Raw genomic sequence first — 19,301 nt, 5'->3', positions numbered from 1 at the left:
AGGTTCTACTGGAACAGTATTTATTTTCTGTGACAAGGAAGTAATACCTGATAGAAGTTTAAGCTTTTGTATTATGAGATTCTGTATATAGAGATAGAAGCACATGAAGCATACATTAGTGTTTCATAAATAGTTGTGACATGAAAACCCATGCAGTCACCACTGCCAACTAGAAATAGAGCACTGCCAGTTCCCACAAACCTTTGATAAGACTTTGCAAACCTGGGGCCGCCATTGTGTAGCGGGTTAAGACACCGCCTGCAGCACCGGCATTCGTATGGGCACCGGTTCAACTCCCGGCTGCTTCACTTCCAATCCAGCTCCCTGCTAATGCTCCTGAGAGAGCAGAGGATGCCCTGAGTGTTTGGGCCCCTGCACCCATGTGGGAGACCCAGAAGAACTCTTGGCTCCTGGCTTTGGCCTGGCCCAGCCCAGCTATTGTGGCCATTTAGGGTGTGAACCAGTGGATGGAAGATTTCTCTCTCTCTCTCTCTCTCTCTCTCTCTCTCTGTGTAACTCTGCCTTTCGAATAAATAGGATAAATAGTATAAAAATAGGAAAATTAAAAAAAGACTTTGCAATCCTAACCCCTCTGTGCTCCCTACAACAACTATTGACCTTAAATTCTTTTCATTAGAGTTTCTGTAAAAATGTGCATCCATAAATGCTGTTAGTTTTGCCTCCATTTGAATTTTATATAAATAAATAGAAAATTCTGTAATATTTGCATCTGGTATTTTGTATACACTATATAATTAGATTTATCCATTTTGTTGCATTTAGCTATAGTTTGTCATTTTATTCAACATTTAGTGAGCCATTGTATGAGTAATAGCATTATTTATCCACTCTATTGTTGAACAATTGAGTTATTTCTAATTTGGAACAATTATAAATAGTGCTGGCATGTGCTTGTAGATGTCTGTTGTTGTCTATGCTGGATATATACCTAAGAATTGAATTACTGGACCACAGGGTGTGCATATGTTCAAAGGTGGTAAATAATGCCAAACAGATTTCTGAAAATCTATTTATGAGAGTTCTATTTCTCTACATTCTCACCCCTGGGCATTCTGGTAATTGAATGGTAGTATCTCATTATGGTTTTGATTTGCATTTTCCTGTTGGCTATGAGTTGAGCACCATTTCATATACTAATTGGCTATCTGAATGGTCTCTTTTGGTGTGTTCCTGCTCAAGTCTTTTTGCCTAATTCTGAAAATCAAATTGTCTCTCTTTCCCTCATTGCTTTTAGGAGCTTTTTTCTTTATTCTGGATGTAAGTCCTTTGTGAAGTAGATGTGTAACAAATCTCTTCTGCCAGTATGGCTTGAATTTTCACTCTCTTGATGACAGAAGTTCTTCATTTTAATTAAGTCTGTCTGTTTTCTCTGGTCGTTAGTGTTTTTTTGTTTTGTTTTGTTTTGTTTGTTTTTTTTTTTGTATCCTATTTAAACAACCATTGTTTAATCCTAGGTCAGGAAGATATTGTCCTATGTGGTCTTTGTTTTACCTGTACACTACATAGAGTAAAATTGCCAACCCCTACTTCATTCTTCTCTCTCAGGCCCACCTTCCCATACCTTTACCCTATTTTGCTAACACTTCTAAAGATTCTGACACCATAACACTCCCTTCCCAACCTCAAGGTTTTAGAGATGGGAGGGACAGAGGAAAAAAAAAGCAACTAACGAGAAAATGGGTCCTGAGACCCAGCCCAGACAGTAGAGAAGCAGGACTGAGCTTCTCCTTGTAAAGGCAGCCGTCGGTGACTGAGGGGCAGATCTGCCCAACAGTACAAGTATCCTTGTATCTCTGACGTTACTTTTTCATTTTATGTTAAAAAAAGAAAAAAGAGAAAGAGAACTAGGGTACACGTTTGCCTCTGGCCCACTGTTTATTCTTTGGGTTACTATGTGCACCCTGACCCAGCCCATGGTGAGGGTCAGACGGGCCGTAGGTGAAGCCTCCTCAGCAGTCAGCGTCCACAGCGTGTCAGCCACCCTGCTGAGGAAGTGGAAAAGAAAGGAGGCCAGAGAGGGAGAGCTGATTACAGGAGGCTTCAGCATAATAGCAGCAGGAATGGTAATGGAAAACTGAAGAAGCCAGTCACAAAGCATCGCCAGTCGGGAATGAGTGGCCCAGCCGAGCCGCGGCTGGCAGGCGACCGCACCATTGCTTCCCACCTCACAGAAATGGATGGAGAGCAGATATAAAAAGACAATTAAAATTTGTGGAAGGAATGTACCCTTGTGATGTAACATTGTTATAATTAGATTGCAGGGAGGAGATAAACAGTAAGATATTTCCAGTCAGAATCATAAGAATAATATGTCCAGCTATAGTGAATTTTGTGGTTCTTTTTCTGAACATCTTGAATTAGTTTTCACAACATTTTGCATTGATGAAACCCAAAACTCAATTTGCCTGAAGGATGTTTTTCATTCATTGTTAAAGCTCTGCAAAACGTCAGAGAGAGATGTAAATGTGTCTGCTTTATTGACTCTGCACAGGCTATTATTTGTCCGCACCTGTTTGTCTAAGGCACCTTGTAAGCTTGTTCTCTCAGAATTAGGAAGCCAAAGATAAATTGTTGGTGGCTCAGAAGAATCGCAGTCTTTTGAAAACTAGTAGCGATGTGTGTTTTGACTTTAAATGGCTTTTTGTACCTCACTAAAGTATAACATGATGAATAAAGCCCTCCTATATTAATCCATTAATGATTTTCGTTGAGCGACATATTCAGTGCCAGGAAATGTTTTAGGTGCTGGGATTTCATCAGTGAGTGAGGCACACAGCATCTGTTTTCATGAAACTTATATTCTCATAGAGAATGACAAAAAGTGAAATATGTGCTCTGTTGGAAGGGGTGTGTGCTGTGGAGAAAAGTAAAGCTGGGCAGGAGGATCGGGAACGTTGGGTGTTCAGATCCAATTTTAATGCAGCAGTCAGGGGCAGTGTCATTTGTGTGATGGCCCACCTCACCTAAAGGACTTTGGCTTTTGCATCGAGGTTGATTTCACAACAGGTAACAGGCTTGGAGGATCCAGAGTGTTTATTTCAGCTTTATGGTACTATAATGAAATACCCAAGGCAGCTAACTTAATAAAGAGAAAAGGTTTATTCAGTTTATTTAGTTTTGTGGGTTTAAGTCCCATATTTGGTGGCCCCGTTGGTTTGGCCTCTGTGAGGGCACCAGATGGCCGTGGTGGAGTACATGCAGAGGAAGGTTCACATGGTGAGCCAGGAACCAGAGTGAGCTGCTGGGCCTGATTTAGGCTTTTAGAACCAATCCTCACTCGAGAACGACCTTCCTGCCATCACACCCTCAGTGACCTCCCAGTCGGCCCGCCACCCAAACACCATCACTGAGCTAAATTTTCACCCTTTTCGTACCGTAGCTTATGACCTTGGAGTTCAAACCATGGCAGAGCAAGGAAGTCATCCCTTTCATGACTGTATCAGTTGAAGTGAGTTGGCCATTCCAATTCTGAGCACAGAAAGGTGAAGTAGTAGTCGGACCCACGTACTGAGTCCCGGGTTCAGCTCGGGGTGTGTTGACGTAGTCCCAAGATTGATATCAAGCAAAAAATGTGAGCGTACCCTTGCTATGAGCAAGGCCCTCACTGAGTTTGAAGTAGCTGTCCTGGAAGAGGACACCCTCCAGACATTCTGTTGAACCCAGACGTCCTTGCATATTTTTTGAATAATTCAGGCTCCCAGAAAGGCCCTGAAAATTATTTTCTGTACCAAAACTTGGTGTTCCTTACACCTGTTAGCTGTATTCCAAGCCAATGATAGACCTTACCCAGGGAGCCTCTACCTCTTTCTTTTTGTTTACTTTGTTCGTTTCTCTATTTTTTAAAATTCTTATCTATTTTAGCTCCTATTTTGTGTTATGACAGAGACATTTCCATCACTAATAAAATTGCCAGTAAGAATTCTGAAGGGGTAGAAAACTAAGATGGTAGAAAAGACAAGCAGGATCTCTTTTTTTAAGATCTATTTATTATTTATTTGAAAGGCAGAGTTATAGAGAAAGGAGAGACAGAGGTCTTCCATCCACTTCCGTTCCCATGTGACCACAGCAGCCAGGACTGAGCCAGGAGCCAGGAGCTTCTTCTGGGTGCTGAGGCCCACATGGTGCAGGAGCCCACATGGTGCAGGGGCCCATGCACTGTTTTCCCAGGCTATTAGCAGGAAGCTGGAATGGAAGTGAAGCAGCTGGGATTCAAACCAGCAGTCAAATGGGATGCTGGCACTGCAGGCTGAGGATTCAACCTGCCTTGAGCCACAGCATGGGCCCCAGACAGGCAGGATCTTTTTTTTTTTTAATTTTTTTATTTATTTATTTATTTTTTTTTTTTTTTGACAGGCAGAGTGGACAGTGAGAGAGAGACAGAGAGAAAGGTCTTCCTTTTGCCGTTGGTTCACCCTCCAATGGCCGCCGCGGTTGGCGCGCTGCGGCCGGCGCACCGCGCTGATCCGATGGCAGGAGCCAGGTGCTTCTCCTGGTTTCCCATGGGGTGCAGGACCCAAGCACTTGGGCCATCCTCCACTGCACTCCCTAGCCACAGCAGAGAGCTGGCCTGGAAGAGGGGCAACCGGGACAGGATCGGTGCCCCGACCGGGACTAGAACCCGGTGTGCCGGCGCTGCAAGGCGGAGGATTAGCCTAGTGAGCCACAGCGCCGGCCGACAGGCAGGATCTTAAGAATGACCCACAGTGACCCTCATCCTTATATAATCTCCTCCCCTTTGTATGGCAAAAGGGAGATTATCCAAGTGTACCTCAACTAATCATGAGCACCCCTTAAAAGCTGAGTTTTCTTTGGCTTGTGAGAACAGAGGGAGATTCCAAGTATAACAATGATTCGATGCATTGTTAGGGGTTTGAAGATTATAGGGGGCACATGAGAAGGGCCCCTGTCTGACAGCAAGGACAGGGACTTTCCAGCACTAAAGCACTGGCTCCCAGATCATCCTGATGCCCAGAAAATGCCATGTGGAACACTCTGAATTTTTGAATTGACAACTGCAAGTACTACAGGGTCCTTTGTCTCCTCCCTCTGTCTTGCTGCCCTTGACCTATAATACACTGATGAATGTGTGATATTCACTCTAGGTCTCTCCAAATCTTGTCACATCCCAAGTAGCATGACAAGGCACAGCCTCTCACACCTCCACTGGTGGCACCTTGGCTGCATGCTTGGGGCCCTGCCACACACTGGACTCTGCGGCCAATGCTGGTGACTCAACCGAGGGTCAGATGTGGGGGAGGCCCCTATATCTCATAATTAGATCAATAACTTTTAGCAAGTGTTAACAGGCTGAGCTTAAAACTGTTAAAGGCCTCTGGTTTCAGATGTCAAGTTAGAATGTTAGAGGACTAATGTAGTAGAAAGAAAGATGTAAAATGATACCAAAGTTTATTTTTATGGGAATCTTTTTTTTTAAGATTTACATATTTATTTGAAAGGCAGAGTTACGGGGGGTGGGGAGAGAGAGATATCGAGATCTTTTCTCTACTGGTTTACTCTCTCAATGGCTGCAACAGGTGGGGCTGATCCAGGAAGTAGGCCCTCTCCAGTGCTCCTTCAGCGTGGACTTCCAGCCTCCAGAACAACTTCCCGTTGTTTATAAGCTACCCCGACTATTTTATTCTATTGTAGAAGGCCAAATGGACTGGGAGAGCTACTTAGACAATTCTGACGTACAGGCAGCAATGAGAACCTCTGGTCTAAAATTCATACTTCAGCCTAAGAGAGCTCTTTACAGTTCTGTATCTCAACTTACCTAGAGTCTGCAGACTTGCAAGAATTAGAGGGGCTGGCATTTGGTGTAGCAGGTTAAGTTACTGCCTGCCGTGCCAGCATCCACATACCATATGGGCACCAGTTTGAGTCCCAGCTACTCCTTCTGATCTAGCTCCTAATGTGCCTGGGGAAGCAGCGGAAGATGGCCCAAGTGGTTGGGCCTCTGTTAACTCACATGGAAGACCCGGATGAAGCTCCTGGCTTCTGACTTCAGCCTGGCCCAGCTCTGGCCATTGGGGCCATTCGGGGAGTGAATCAGTGAAAGGAAGATCTCGCTCTGTAACTCTGCCTTTCAAAGAAATGAATAAATCTTAAAAAAAAAAAAAGAAAAAGAAAAAGAAAAGTATACCAGACATGACCAACAGGAACATTAATGTTCTGTAGAAGAAAAGGCTATCATTTATCAATCAGGATAAGTCAATAGTCTGAGCCTAAGGAGGAAACTATAGATTCTATATGTTACTTCGCGATCCCACTAAGTCCATTCTGGTAGTTTTCTGTTGCTGAAAATTACTATAAATAAAGCAGCTTAGGGGCTTGCGCTATGGCATAACGTAACAGGTAGGGCTGCCACCTCCAGTGCTTGCATCCCACACAGGCGCCGGTTCAACTCCCGGCTGCTCCTCTTCCGATCCAGCTCTCTGTTGTAGCCTGGGAAAGCAGTAGAAGATGTCCCAAGTCCTTGGGCCCCTGCACCCATGTGAGTGATCGGGAGGAGCCTCCTGACTCCTGGCTTTGGATCAGCCCAGCTCTGACCGTTGCTGCCAATTAGGGAGTGAGCCAGTGATGGAAGATCTCTCTCTCTCTCTCTCTCTCTCTCTCTCTCTCTCTCTCTCTGCCTCTCTTCTCTCTGTGTAACTCTGAATTTCAAATAAATAAATAAATCTTTAAAAAAAAAAAAAGCGGCTTAAATTACACGCATGTTGTCCCACAATTTTGTAGGTCAGAAGTCCCTATGAGCACAACTGGGTTTGCTGCTGTCACAGAAAGAATCCATGTCTGAGATCTCTCAGGATGTTAGCAGATTTCACTCTTTAAAGGTTGTCTTACAACCTTGCCCAGTTCACCAGTGTCAGCCGCAGAGTCCTGGGTGTGGCAGAGGCCTAGGGATGAATGCAACCAAGATGCCACTCAGAGAGGTGTGGGAGGCTTTGCCACATCATGCTGCTTGGGAGACAGGATTTGGAGAGATTCAGAGTGAATTCCACACATTCATGAGTGTATTAAAGGCCAAGGCCTCTCAGTTAAGGGAAGGTAGAAGGCAAAGCAAGCTTACTGTCCTTATCTTACCTAAGATCTGAGGGCATCAGAAGTGGGAGGGAAATGACAGTAGACCCTGTAGTACTGCAGTGGTTGATTTAGGACCTCGGAGTGTCCCATGTCCCAGGTGACAAGTTCTGAGTATCGATATGGCTTTGATACCTCTGTGTTAACGCTAGCCTGTCCCAGTCAGCCCACAGAGGGTCCATGGTTGGACTTGGATTTACTTAAAGGCACTTCTTACTTCATACACGCCATGCAGCTAGACCTACAAATTCTGGAGCTTTTTGACAAAAAAAAAAAAGCACAAAAAAACTGCCCCCCCCCCACTTATGACACATTATCTTGAGGCTCTTGAGCGCATTTACCACTTAAGTGAATATTCATTTGTTCATAATATATTGTGTATATTAATACATGCTATTTCTCATAATAAACCTATTTCACAAGCTTTTTTTTATATATAATATCTTTCATAGGTAAAGGTTTCGTCCATGAGAGATTAAAACAAAACTTTGAGTGGGCATTTGGTCTAGTAGTTAAAATACCTGCGTTCCATATCAGAATGCTTAGATTTCAACCCTGGCTCTACTCCTGATTCCAGCTCCCTGTTAATGCACACCGTGGGAGGCAGCAAAGTGATGGCTTAAGAACTTGGGCCCCTGCCACCCACATGGTAGACCTGGATGGAATTCCCAGCTCTCAGTTTTGCCTGGACCAGCCCCAGCCTTTTGGGCATTTGGGAAGTGAAAACAGCTGATGAGAACTCTCTATCTCAAAAGTAAATACAGGCTGGCGCCGCGGCTTACTGGGCTAATCCTCCACCTGTGGTGCCAGCACAACGGGTTCTAGTCTTGGTCGGAGCGCCGGATTCTGTCCCGGTTGCTCCTCTTCCAGTCCAGCTCTCTGCTGTGGCCCGGGAGTGCAGTGGAGGATGGCCCAAGTGCTTAGGCCCTGCACCCGCATGGGAGACCAGGAAGAAGTACCTGGCTCCTGGCTTTGGATCAGTGCAGTGCACCGGCCGTAGCAGCCATTTGGGGAGTGAACCAACGGAAAAAAGGAAGGCCTTTCTGTCTCTCTCTCTCTCTCACTGTCTAACTCTGCCTGCCAAAAAAAAAAAAAAGTAAATACATACATATTTTTAAAAATAATCAAATTCTGGAGCTGGTGCTTTAACCAGCAGGTTAAAGCCCTGGCCTGCAGTGCTGACATCCCGTTTGGTTGCCAGTTAGAGTCCCGGCAGCTCCAATTCCATTCCAGCTCCCTGTTAATGTGCCTGGGAAAGCAGCGGATGATGGTCCAAGTCCTTGTGCCTCTGCACCCACACGAGAGACCCGAAAGAAGCTTCCCCACTCCTGGCTTCAGTCTGACCCTGCCCTGGCTCTTGCAGCCATTTGGGGAGTAAACCAGTGTATGGAAGACCTCTCTTTCTCTCTCTCTCTCTCTGTAACTCTGTCTTTCAATCAAATAAATAAATCTTTAGAATAATCAAATTCTTAAAAATAAGTCAGTAAACAAATAAAACAAACAAGTTAATATTTCTCAGGAAATTTTGAACAAAACAGCTGTGGCATAGGCTGGGTGACACAGGGCGTCACAGACGTAAACTCAAGTAAGACCTTTGCCCTCCTGACTCATATTTTTCCTCACGGTGCTTTTGTGGACATTGCTCTGTAAGTGCCTCGAAGCTTCTCTTCCTCATCCTATTTTTTAGTGAGATAATTTAAGTAAAGTTAAGTTAGTAAGAAAACCACATTGTCAACAGATCATTCCTTCTCAAAGCACACCACCACACATTGCTGGTCCACGTTTCATTGTTTGAATTTAACCTAGAGTGAGTCAAAGTTGGAGGGGCTTCTAAAGTTATTTCATAGGCACCAAAGCCGGAGGGATAAGACTCAGAGCACTCACGGGAGCCAGGTTGAGGCTGCAGGAAGAGCAAGTTGCTGCTTTCAACCTAGCTGGGTGGGCTCATCAGGCTAGTGCAGAGTGGGGACAGGTGCCACCAAGCTAAGTTTATTCAAATATGCACTCCATGAATACTCTATAGCCTCCAAGAGAACTGGGACAGACGGCAAAGAAAGAAAAGAGAAGGGGAGACGGAATAGACCTGGGGCTGTGCAGAGAATGAGGATGGTGCAGTAGTGCCTGGAGCTCCAGGTCGGGAAGGCCTCTCCAAGGAGGTGACCTGTGCACCAGGACCAGGATGAGGGGAGGAACCTGCCCACTGGAGATGCAGTGGAAGGAATCTCGGGCTAAGGGAACAGTTAGCTCAGAGGACTCGGGGTAGAAAACAGCTTGATATGTTGGAGGGACAGAAGGAAGGCAGGTATGTGTAGGGGAACAGGTGGGTGGGGTGCTGTGGATCAAAATGAGATGGGAGAAAATTGCCTGTTTGTATCCTGGGTCTATTATCTCCAGCGCAAATGGACTCGAGGCATGATGACTTGGCTTTTTACCACATCCCAGCTAGAAAAGTTATGCCTGAAGTTGTGTGCCCCTTAGCACCCGCATTCCACTGTAGTTCTCATTTATCTCTGTCCAGTTAAATTGAGCAACAGAGACTAGCTCTCAAAACAAAGAGTTTATTTGGGGATCACAATCCAGGATATGTGTGCTATGGCACACCATAGGTGCATGTGAAGAAGGCTTTGAAAGAAAAATGGGAGAAGTCTGCATAAGCTGCTTTAAAACAAGTACCATTGGTCACAGAGGCTTGTTGTGGGACCTGGCATTAACTCATTGGAGGAGACAGCCATTGTTAGCAAGTGTCCTTGTGTAAGTGAGCTGTCTGGAAGTTTTGCAACTTGAGAGCCCTTGAAATAGTTCTTGTTACAGGCTTTCACGCATGAAGGCCCTTCTTTTGTGGCCTCCCAGCTCCATTTTGTTTGGGTTTGACATCAGTGACTCCATGTTGGTACTGCCGATGGTCACATCTTCTAGGGAATTAAAAGGGTGATCCTACCTTCCCAGAGTTTTTAGTGTCTTCTCTACAGCACAGGCTCTGACAAGGACCTATAACTTTAGATCCTTGAGCTCAAGGGAGTGAACTCCATGTAAGTTAAAATGTTTCGTAATCTTTAATAGGCATATAAATAGTTATAAAGAGCTAAAAATATTAAACTTGATTTTTAAACTGAATGTTAAAATTGCTCAGTCTCACTGGTCATTTAAAAAAAAAAAACCTGTACAAATGGAAGAATGAAATACCATTTCTTTGCTAACCATGTTAGGATGCTGTTTTCAATGATGAAAAGGTCACAATGAGAATCCTACTCCTCCACCGATGGGAATGCAGATGACTGCCACCCTTGGGGAAGGGCGTTCAGCAGTGTGCGTCAGGAATACTAAAAGAGAATAAGGCCCCTTAACACGGCAATTTTATTTCAAGGCATTTATGCCAACAAAATAGTCACGGATTCCAGTAAAGCAAGTTCATTATAGTTTTATTTATAATTGTTTAAAGGAACTGGAAATGTCATACATTACTAACAATAGAAAAATCAATTGAATAAATTATGATATAGTAATATTATAAAGCCCTTAAAAATAGTATCTGGGCAAATCTACTTAAAGGCACAGAAAAAAATGTTCATAGTATGTTACGTCAAAAAAGCAGATTCTAAGAGTCTATATAGTATGATTTCAAGTTTGTAAAAGAAATTTATACAGATGTTAATAGTGGTTATCTCTGGGTGAATATTTAAAGTTTCTTCATTCTTTCCTTTGTTTTTTGCATTTTCTACAACCAACCCATAATATTTTAACAGAAAAAAAAATACTTTTAAAAGCTATCTTTTTAGGAGCCGATGTGTGATACAGCAAGTTAAGCCACCGCTGAAGCGCCAACATTCCACAACGGAGCACCAGTTCACATCTTGGCTGCTCTGCTTCCCATCCAGCTCCCTGCTAATGTGTCTAAGAAAGCAGCAGCAGATGGCCCAGCTTGGGCCCCTGCCACCTACATGGGAGACCTGGACGTAGTGTCTGGCTCCTGGCTTCATTCTGGCTCAGCCTTAGCTGTTGCAGCTATCTGGGGAGTGAACCAGTGGATGGAAGAACTGTGTCTCTACTTCTCTCTCTCTCTCTCAGCCTTTCAAATAAATAAATAAATAAATAAATCTTTATTTTAAAAAAACAGATGCAAAAGACCACATATTGTATGATTCCATTTATATGAAATAATTAGAATAGGTGAACCCATAGAGACAGAGATCAGGTTATGGCTGCCAGGGGTAAGGGAGAGCAGGATGAAGAGGGACTGCTAATTGGGGCAGGGCTTCTTTGGGAGATGATGAAAATGCTTTGGAAGTACCATGGTTGTGGTTACACAACCTTGTGAATATTCTAAAAATTTATTGAATAAATGCAGTTAAAAGGGCTTAAGGGATCAGGGAGTTGGCAGATGAGAGAGAGATAGGGATAGGAACTGCTATTAAAGTTAAAAATCTTATCAAACTATAACTTTAAAAAGCAAATATATGGGCCAGCGCCGTGGCTCAACAGGCTAATCCTCCGCCTTGCGGCGCCGGCACACCGGGTTCTAGTCCCGGTCGGGGCACCGATCCTGTCCCGGTTGCCCCTCTTCCAGGCCAGCTCTCTGCTGTGGCCAGGGAGTGCAGTGGAGGATGGCCCAAGTCCTTGGGCCCTGCACCCCATGGGAGACCAGGAGAAGCACCTGGCTCCTGCCATCGGAACAGCGCGGTGCGCCGGCCGCAGCGCGCTACCGTGGCAGCCATTGGAGGGTGAACCAACGGCAAAAGGAAGAGCTTTCTCTCTGTCTCTCTCTCACTGTCCACTCTGCCTGTCAAAAAAAAAAAAAAAAAAAAAAAGCAAATATATGTATTACTCTGTATATTACAGAATGATTGAAATAAAACAGTAAAGTAAAACAGATGCAAGGCACTGGCAATCCAGTTTTTGGGAGGTGAGATTCACAAGAATTCATTTTATTATTATGATTCATAAGCAGGATATATTTTTTTGTATTGAAAATTATGACAACATAATTTGGGGATGGAAAGTCTGATGTAGCAGGCCATAAAGATGTATTACAGTCAATAATTAAACCAAGTTCTTTATGAGAACAAATTTAAAGTAGAAGAGCAGAGTATGTTCAGAGAGTACAGTATGCTTCCCTGGAGTCTGCGTGAAGAAGCAGCTCTGGAGTCTACCCTGTGGGATTCCATTCAGATCTCTGCTATCCCATTTCAAAGCCATGTGACAGTTAACAAGTTGGTTATTGCTTTTTTATCTTGTGTCTTTTAAAATCAAGATACAAGACCTACCTCAAAGAGTTCATGGAAAACTGGAATTTAAAAATAAATTTTTGTGCAAACAATTTTGAAATTCATTCGCGGTGTTTTCATAATATACATTTCAAGAACTTTTTGAAGGCTCTTACTATGCATGGATTTCATAAACATAAAAGACTGCTAAAACTTTTTTTTCTAGAAAAATGACATTTTTCCAAGTGATTATACTTAAAATGTCTTTACTCTGAATGGTACACACTATTACAGAATTTTCTCATTTGGCCATGGTCCCTTCTCATTTTATAAAGATAGTAAAAGTCAAACTTTCACATTATCAGAGCTTGTGCCATTTGAAATAGTGGTAATGTGGGTAATGTCTGATGCTGTTAAACTAGCTTAGAGTCTTGACTCAGGTGAAGGGCCAGCTCACACCTGGCTGACTGCGTATTTTTGTAAATAGTTTTTTATGAGAACACAGCCCCACTCATTCTTTTGCATGGTGTCTGTAGGTGTTTTTGTGTTGTAGCTGCAGGGCAGAGACCTGTTGGCTTAGATGACCTACCACACTGGAATGATTTACAGTCTTACCCTTTATAGATAGGATTTGCTGACCCCTTCCTTAAATGAAGATATATAAAAGTATCTCCAGTTATTTGAAACCATTTGCCTCTTCCAATTTAGACAGTAATTTGGAAGAATTTAGAATGGCAAAAGATTTACCAGAAAAGTAATATGAATCTGTTCATTTTCTGAATTTGTGTTGCAAGAATTCAGACAGTAAGGGATGCCTATATGATCATTTAAGGAACAACTAGATGTCTGAACCAGTTTTTAACCTGTTAACAGAAACTGTATCTTCTCTTCCTGGAGGGAAAAAAAAAAAAAATCAGCCTTTGTATTGTCAAAGCGGAATCTTGTGTTGAATCTGGAAAGAACACCCACATTGCAGGCATCTTCTGTTTTTCTGTCTCTGAGTTCCCACAGACTAGCACTAAAATACGCTAAGCCAGTAGCAAGCAGCCTATGAAGCATCAGGCCTCTTGGGGCTCTGTGTGTTGTTTTCCTTTTTGAGACAGGCCTCTTGAGACCTGCATGCACGATTCAAAGAAGGGATTTATTTGTTGCCATCAGAGTGGTTCATTTCCTGACTTCTTTATAAAGACAGATCCCCAGTAGAGAATGAATGTCATTACCGGCCTGTGCTCCGCTGAGGCCCTTTTTTATCCACTCTGTCTTCTGCAGCTGCAGTTTTCCACACAGTGACCTGTGAAGACATTTTAACTGGCACAGGCCACCGTAGAATTTGCTTGGAAAATAAAGACGAAAGACCGTTTCCCAAACAGTGGTGAACACACAGCCCTCTCCTGGTGACCCATTCTCATGAGCCAGCAGGGTTTGGAGTACCCTCTCCCACTCAGAGCTGTGCATGTGCTCGCTTAAACATGTGAAGCCTCCAGGAATAAAAAAATGACTTTTTGAACAAACCTATCAAATCAAAAGGCATTAAGAGGCCTGTCAGATTGTTTACTTAGCAGATGGCCGTGGGGAGGGCATGGGACGTATTCTTCCACATTTGTCTACATAAATATCAAAGAAGCAGCCAGGACAGTGAGCCTCTTCCCCAGGAATTTCGGGAAGAAAATTGAGAGAACGATTACTCTGTAATTGAGTGCTGAGTAAAAGCTGGAAGCTGTTGGCAACCATGTTTTTGCCACCTTGAAGCAAAGAGTGAAAGTAGCAGGCTGGGCTGGCTGCCCTTAGAAAGGTGGCTTGCAAGTCCGGACCCTAGCTGGTGTCTGGGAACAGCATTTTGGGAGGGTTTCCACAGTGTGGCTCACTGTGCCGAAACTGTGTATGCAAACACTGTGCTTTTTGCTAAGCACCTGCTTTCCCTCTGGGAGTTTGAAGTGGGCTGTGTGCTATGAGAGAAAGGGCCTAGCAAAAGTCCTGGACACTGAGCCTCACTAGGTAGCAACACCCCACGCACATTGTCACTTCTCAGTGCTGGGGGAATTAACCATGTCCTGTGACTCTGCTAGAGAGGACTCTTGGAAGTTTGTGCCTGTTTCCTGTGGACTTCATCTCATGTGCCTTTTCCCTTTGAGAATTCTGCTTTGGGTCCTTTTGCTATAATAAATCTGTGAGTAGCAATAATGTGAATAGCCATGTCTATGACTATATGCCAAGTCCAGTGAGTCTTCCTAGTGATATCATTGAACTCGGGCTTTATATTTAACCATAAAAAGGAGTGTTAAGTACTGCCATGTACTACAGCATGAATGTCCCTTGAAGATTTTACACTGAGTGAAAGAAGCCAGATGCAAAGGCCACATACTGTACGATTCCGCTTAAATGCCCAGGCTAGGCAAATCCATAAAACAGACAGGACATTATGTCTGAGGGGAGAGGAGAATAGGGTGTAGAGTGGTTGCTTAGTGGGTATTGGACTCCTATTGGGTTGATGAAATTGCTCTGGAACTGGTTAGTGGTCGTTGTTGTACAACATTGTGAGTGTAGTAAAAGCCAGTGAATTATATACTTTAAACTGATTTAAAATGGTTGGGGCAGGCATTTGGCCTAGCGGTTAAGATATCACTTTAGGACACCTACATCCTAAGTTTGAGAGTTGGCTGAGTTTGAGACTTGGCTCCACTCCCAATTCCAGCTTCCTGCTAATGTGCACCCTAGAAGGCAGTAGGTGATGACTCACGTAGTTGGGTCCCTGCCACCCACATGGGAGACCCGCATTGAATCCCCAGTTGCCACCTTCAGCCTAGCCCAGTACCAGCAGCACAGATATTTAGGGAGTGAAGCCGTGGATGGGAGCTCTGGCTGGCTGTCTCTGTCTCTCTACCTGTCAAATAAATAAGCAAATTTAAAAATTTTCAAAATAAATAAAATTATTAATCTGGCGGTATATGAATTTTACTTCAATAAAAAGTACCATAATGATGAGTATCACTCACCATACCTTTTCCTGCTCGAGCTAAATATTTATAAATAGTGCCAATTTTTGCAAAAAAAAAAAGATTTTGTACAGGTGAATTTCCTTTGTGAATGGAAGTGTTACACTTTAATTTTTAAAAAAAAGTATTTATGGCCAGCGCCGTGGCTCACTAGGCTAATCCTCCGCCTTGCGGCGCCAGCACACCAGGTTCTAGTCCCAGTCGGGGCGCTGGATTCTGTCCCGGTTGCCCCTCTTCCAGACCAGCTCTCTGCTGTGGCCCGGGAAGGCAGTGGAGGATGGCCCAAGTGCTTGGGCCCTGCACCTGCATGGGAGACCAGGAAAAGCACCTGGCTCCTGGCTTCGGATCAGCGCGGTGTGCCAGCCACAGTGCGCCAGCCGCAGCGGCCATTGGAGGGTGAAGCAACGGCAAAGGAAGACCTTTCTCTCTCTCTCTCTCTCACTGTCCACTCTGCCTGTCAAAAAAAAAAAAAAAAAGTATTTATTTGAAAGGCAGAGTGACAGAGAAGTGGGGGCGTGGGGCATAGGGGGAGAGGTCTCATCTCCTGGCTCACTCCTCAAGTGCCTGCAACAGGCAAGGCTGAGCCAGACCAAAGCCAAGAGCCCAGAACTTAGTTCAAGACTCCAGCAAGGATGGTAAGGATTCAAGGACTTGAACCTACTCCCTGCTGCCTCCTAGGGTCTGCATCATCAGAATGCTGGAATCAGGAATGAAGCCGGGAATTGAAGCCAGGCATTCCAATATGGGATGCTGGTGTGCCAACCAGTATCTTAACTGCTAGGCCAAATATCTGCCCCAAGATTTTATTTTTCTCGAAGTTACACATGTCCCTAATAAGGTCTGTGAAGATCCTCGTGAGCGAAACAGCTTCTCTGTAGAGCTGGTTTCCACTGTGGGGTCAGGCTCTTTAGCAATTTATTCCTTTTTCTTTTTTTGCACAACCTTCTGTTCCCCCTACACTTAAAAGTGTTCTGATTTTGTTCCCTTAGATTTGTGTGTAACGATCGCTAGTTCAGCCTCAGATTCTTTGTGAAGCATTTCCATACGTCATCCTTGTCATCCTCGTACAAGTCAGGAATTCTGCCAGTTTCCAGGTTGGGAAGCCTCCCCCGGAGCCTCTGGCTGCTCAGCCCCTGCTGCCCTCCACTTGCTGCCGTCACTGGTGGCTCTTTGCCACTCTGTTTTTGCTCTTCTGTAGTTCACGTCCTCTTCTTCCCCTTTGTTTCTTCTCTTCCAGATTCTTCCTAAGAATGAGTCCATGGAAAGTAAAATTTTATGGCTTTTTAAAGTTATATTTTATTTTGTGTTTTTTTATTTTTATTTTTGTCTTTTTGTTTTGTTTTGTTTTGACCTTGTATTTTTATTGGACCTCGATACAGGGTGGTATCATTGGATATGAAATTTTAGGTCAAAACTTACTTTTATAAATTTTTAGTAGATTTTAAAATTTACTGATTTTCATTTGTTTGAAAGGCAGAGAGACAAAGTGACAGTTAAAGAGAGATCTTCCATCCACTGATTCATTCACCAAATGCCTGCAATAGTCAGGGCTGTGCCAGGTCAAAGCCAGAAGTCAGGAATTCCATCTGGGTCTCCCACATGGGTGGCAGGGACCCGAGTACTTCAGCCATCACCTGCTGCCTCCCAAGTACATTAGCAGGAAGTTGGATTGGAAGTGGAGTAGCCAGGACTTGAACCAGGCACTCCAGTGTAGAATGCAGGTGTCCCGAATGATACCTTAACTGCTGTGTCAAAAGCCTGCCCCTGCCTTCATGATTTTGTAAGCATTGTTCCATTGTCTTCTAGTTGTAAAAGTGTACACGTACACATTGTTTTTCCTTTTGAAATGTACTTGTGTTTGTTAAGTAGGGTTTTTATCTTTCTTTTCCCCGATGAATAGATGGCTGTTTGTTTTGGCATCATTTCTTTAGCAGTCTTTCTTTATCTACTTGATAGACTTAGATCTATCTGGACTTTCTGTTCTCTTCCACTGATCTGTGAGTCTAGCCCTCAGCCACAGATTGCCACTCTGCAAAAAGGTGAGAAAGGGACCATTAGGTATCCTAAGAGTGTGCTTGCTTCCCACAGCAAGGGCCCCATGGCAGCTGTCATTGTTACTAGTATGGTGATCTTTCTATATCTTGACATAATTTTGTTGTTTCATTATACTTGTTGGATTTTCTTGTATTTTCTAGGTAACCTATTATAAATAATGATGATTTTGTTTCTTTATTCCAATATTCATACCTCTTGTACTTTTTTGGTTTATTGCATTTCAGTCCAGAAAAACACTGAACAATAATATTGATGGTATATTCTTGTTTTCTGTTAATAGTAACAGTCACTTTTAAGTATGATTTTTGTATTGTTTTCTGACAAATGCGGTATCAACTGAAGGAAGCTTTCTTCTGTTTTGAGTTTATTGAGAAGTTTTTTTATTATTATTTATTTATTTGAGAGGCAGAGTTACAGACAAAAAGAGGGATAGACAGAGAAAAAGGTCTTCAATCCACTGGTTCACTCCCCAGTGACCACAACGGCCAGAGCTGAGCCCATCTGAAGCCAGGAACCAGGAGCTTCTTCCAGGTTTCCCACATGGGTGCAGGGGCCCATCTTCTACTGCTTTCCCAAGCCATAGCAGAGAGCTGGATCAGAAGAGGAGCAGCCAGGACTAGAACCAGTACCCATCTGGGATGCTAGCACCACAGCCTACTATGCCACAGCGCTGGCCCAGAGAAGTTTCTTAGTCCAAACATATATAAGGGCTATATCAAATTCCTCTTGATGTTTACTATGCTATCCCTGTGGTTTCTTCTCTTTAAACCAGGGGTGGGGTAAGCCCGTGAGCTGAATAAGGCCTGCAAAATCATTTGGCATGGCCCTGCCAAGGCAGGACTGAAAATTCAACAAATCTGTAGCAGGCTAATTTTTAAGTTGACAATTTTATGTGGCCTGCGAATGGTGTTATAAATATCTACATGACCTGTGGGAGAAAAAATGTTGCCCACCCCTTCTTTAAGTCCGTTTATGTAATTAACAAAATAAATGTAGTCCCCAGTGGGGAGACATTCTTGTATTTCTGGGGACAAATTGCCAATTTGGTCAAGGCATGTTATTCCCAGGAGAAAATCTCCACTTGATGATGGTTGCTCTTTAATACAAAGCTTTTTAAAAATAGTCTGTTAGTAATAAGGGAACATTTAGCTTGTTGCTTGGTTTACGTATATATGAAGTTTTGTGTTAATAATGCCCATTTCTTTTTGATAATGGTTTTAGTTAGCACCATAGTCTGTATCATATATACACAGTCAAGAATGCAAGAAGGGGGTGGCCAGGCTTGTGGCACATGGTTAAATCACCACTTTGGACACTCACAGCCTGTGTCACAGTACCTGGTTTACTCCTGGCTAGTCTGCTTCTAAACCAGCTCCCTACTAATGTGCACCCTAAAAGGCAGCCGATGATGGTTCAACTACCTGAATCCCTGCCACCCATAAGGGAGACCCGGGTTGAACTCTGGGCTTCTGGCTTTGGCCCAGCCCAGCCCTGCCTTTGTTGTGGGCATTTGGAGAATTAATCAACAGATGAACAGTCTCTCCCTCATCTCTATCTCTCTACCTTTCAAAATAAAAATTAAAAAATTGTTTTAATGCAGTAGATATTTTACCATCTTCTCTAGTAGGATTGATGACAGAATTAATTCTTAACCAGAGAATGTTTAATACTCTGCTGACATGACTCTGACACTCCTGGCTGACAACTGGAAAACCAAAGTTCTTTAAAATTTTGTTGGGTAGAAGTTGGGAAACCTCCCATTTAAGAACCCCAGACAGGGGCTAATGTTGTAGCACAGTGGGTTAAGCTGCCACCTGTAATGCCAGCATCCCATATAGGCACCAGTTCAAGTCCCAGCTGCTCTACTTCCAATCTAGCTCCCTGCTAATGCCTGGGAAAGCAGCAGAATATGGCCATGTACTTGGACTCCTGCACCCATGCAGGAGACCCA

The 19,301-nt window shown here is 43.6% G+C and overlaps 1 protein-coding gene across 3 annotated transcripts in view; it reads left to right on the top strand.

Moving 5' to 3' along the window:
* SPECC1 (sperm antigen with calponin homology and coiled-coil domains 1) overlaps positions 1 to 19,301 on the top strand; it is a 192,425-nt gene that overhangs the window by 125,267 nt on the left and 47,857 nt on the right. The window lies entirely within an intron of this gene.

The sequence above is a fragment of the Lepus europaeus genome, chromosome 18, assembly GCF_033115175.1.
Source record: "Lepus europaeus isolate LE1 chromosome 18, mLepTim1.pri, whole genome shotgun sequence".
Taxonomy (NCBI): domain Eukaryota; kingdom Metazoa; phylum Chordata; class Mammalia; order Lagomorpha; family Leporidae; genus Lepus; species Lepus europaeus.
The sequence above is the reverse complement of the archived record's forward strand: the minus strand, read 5'-3'. Positions and strand labels throughout refer to the sequence as shown.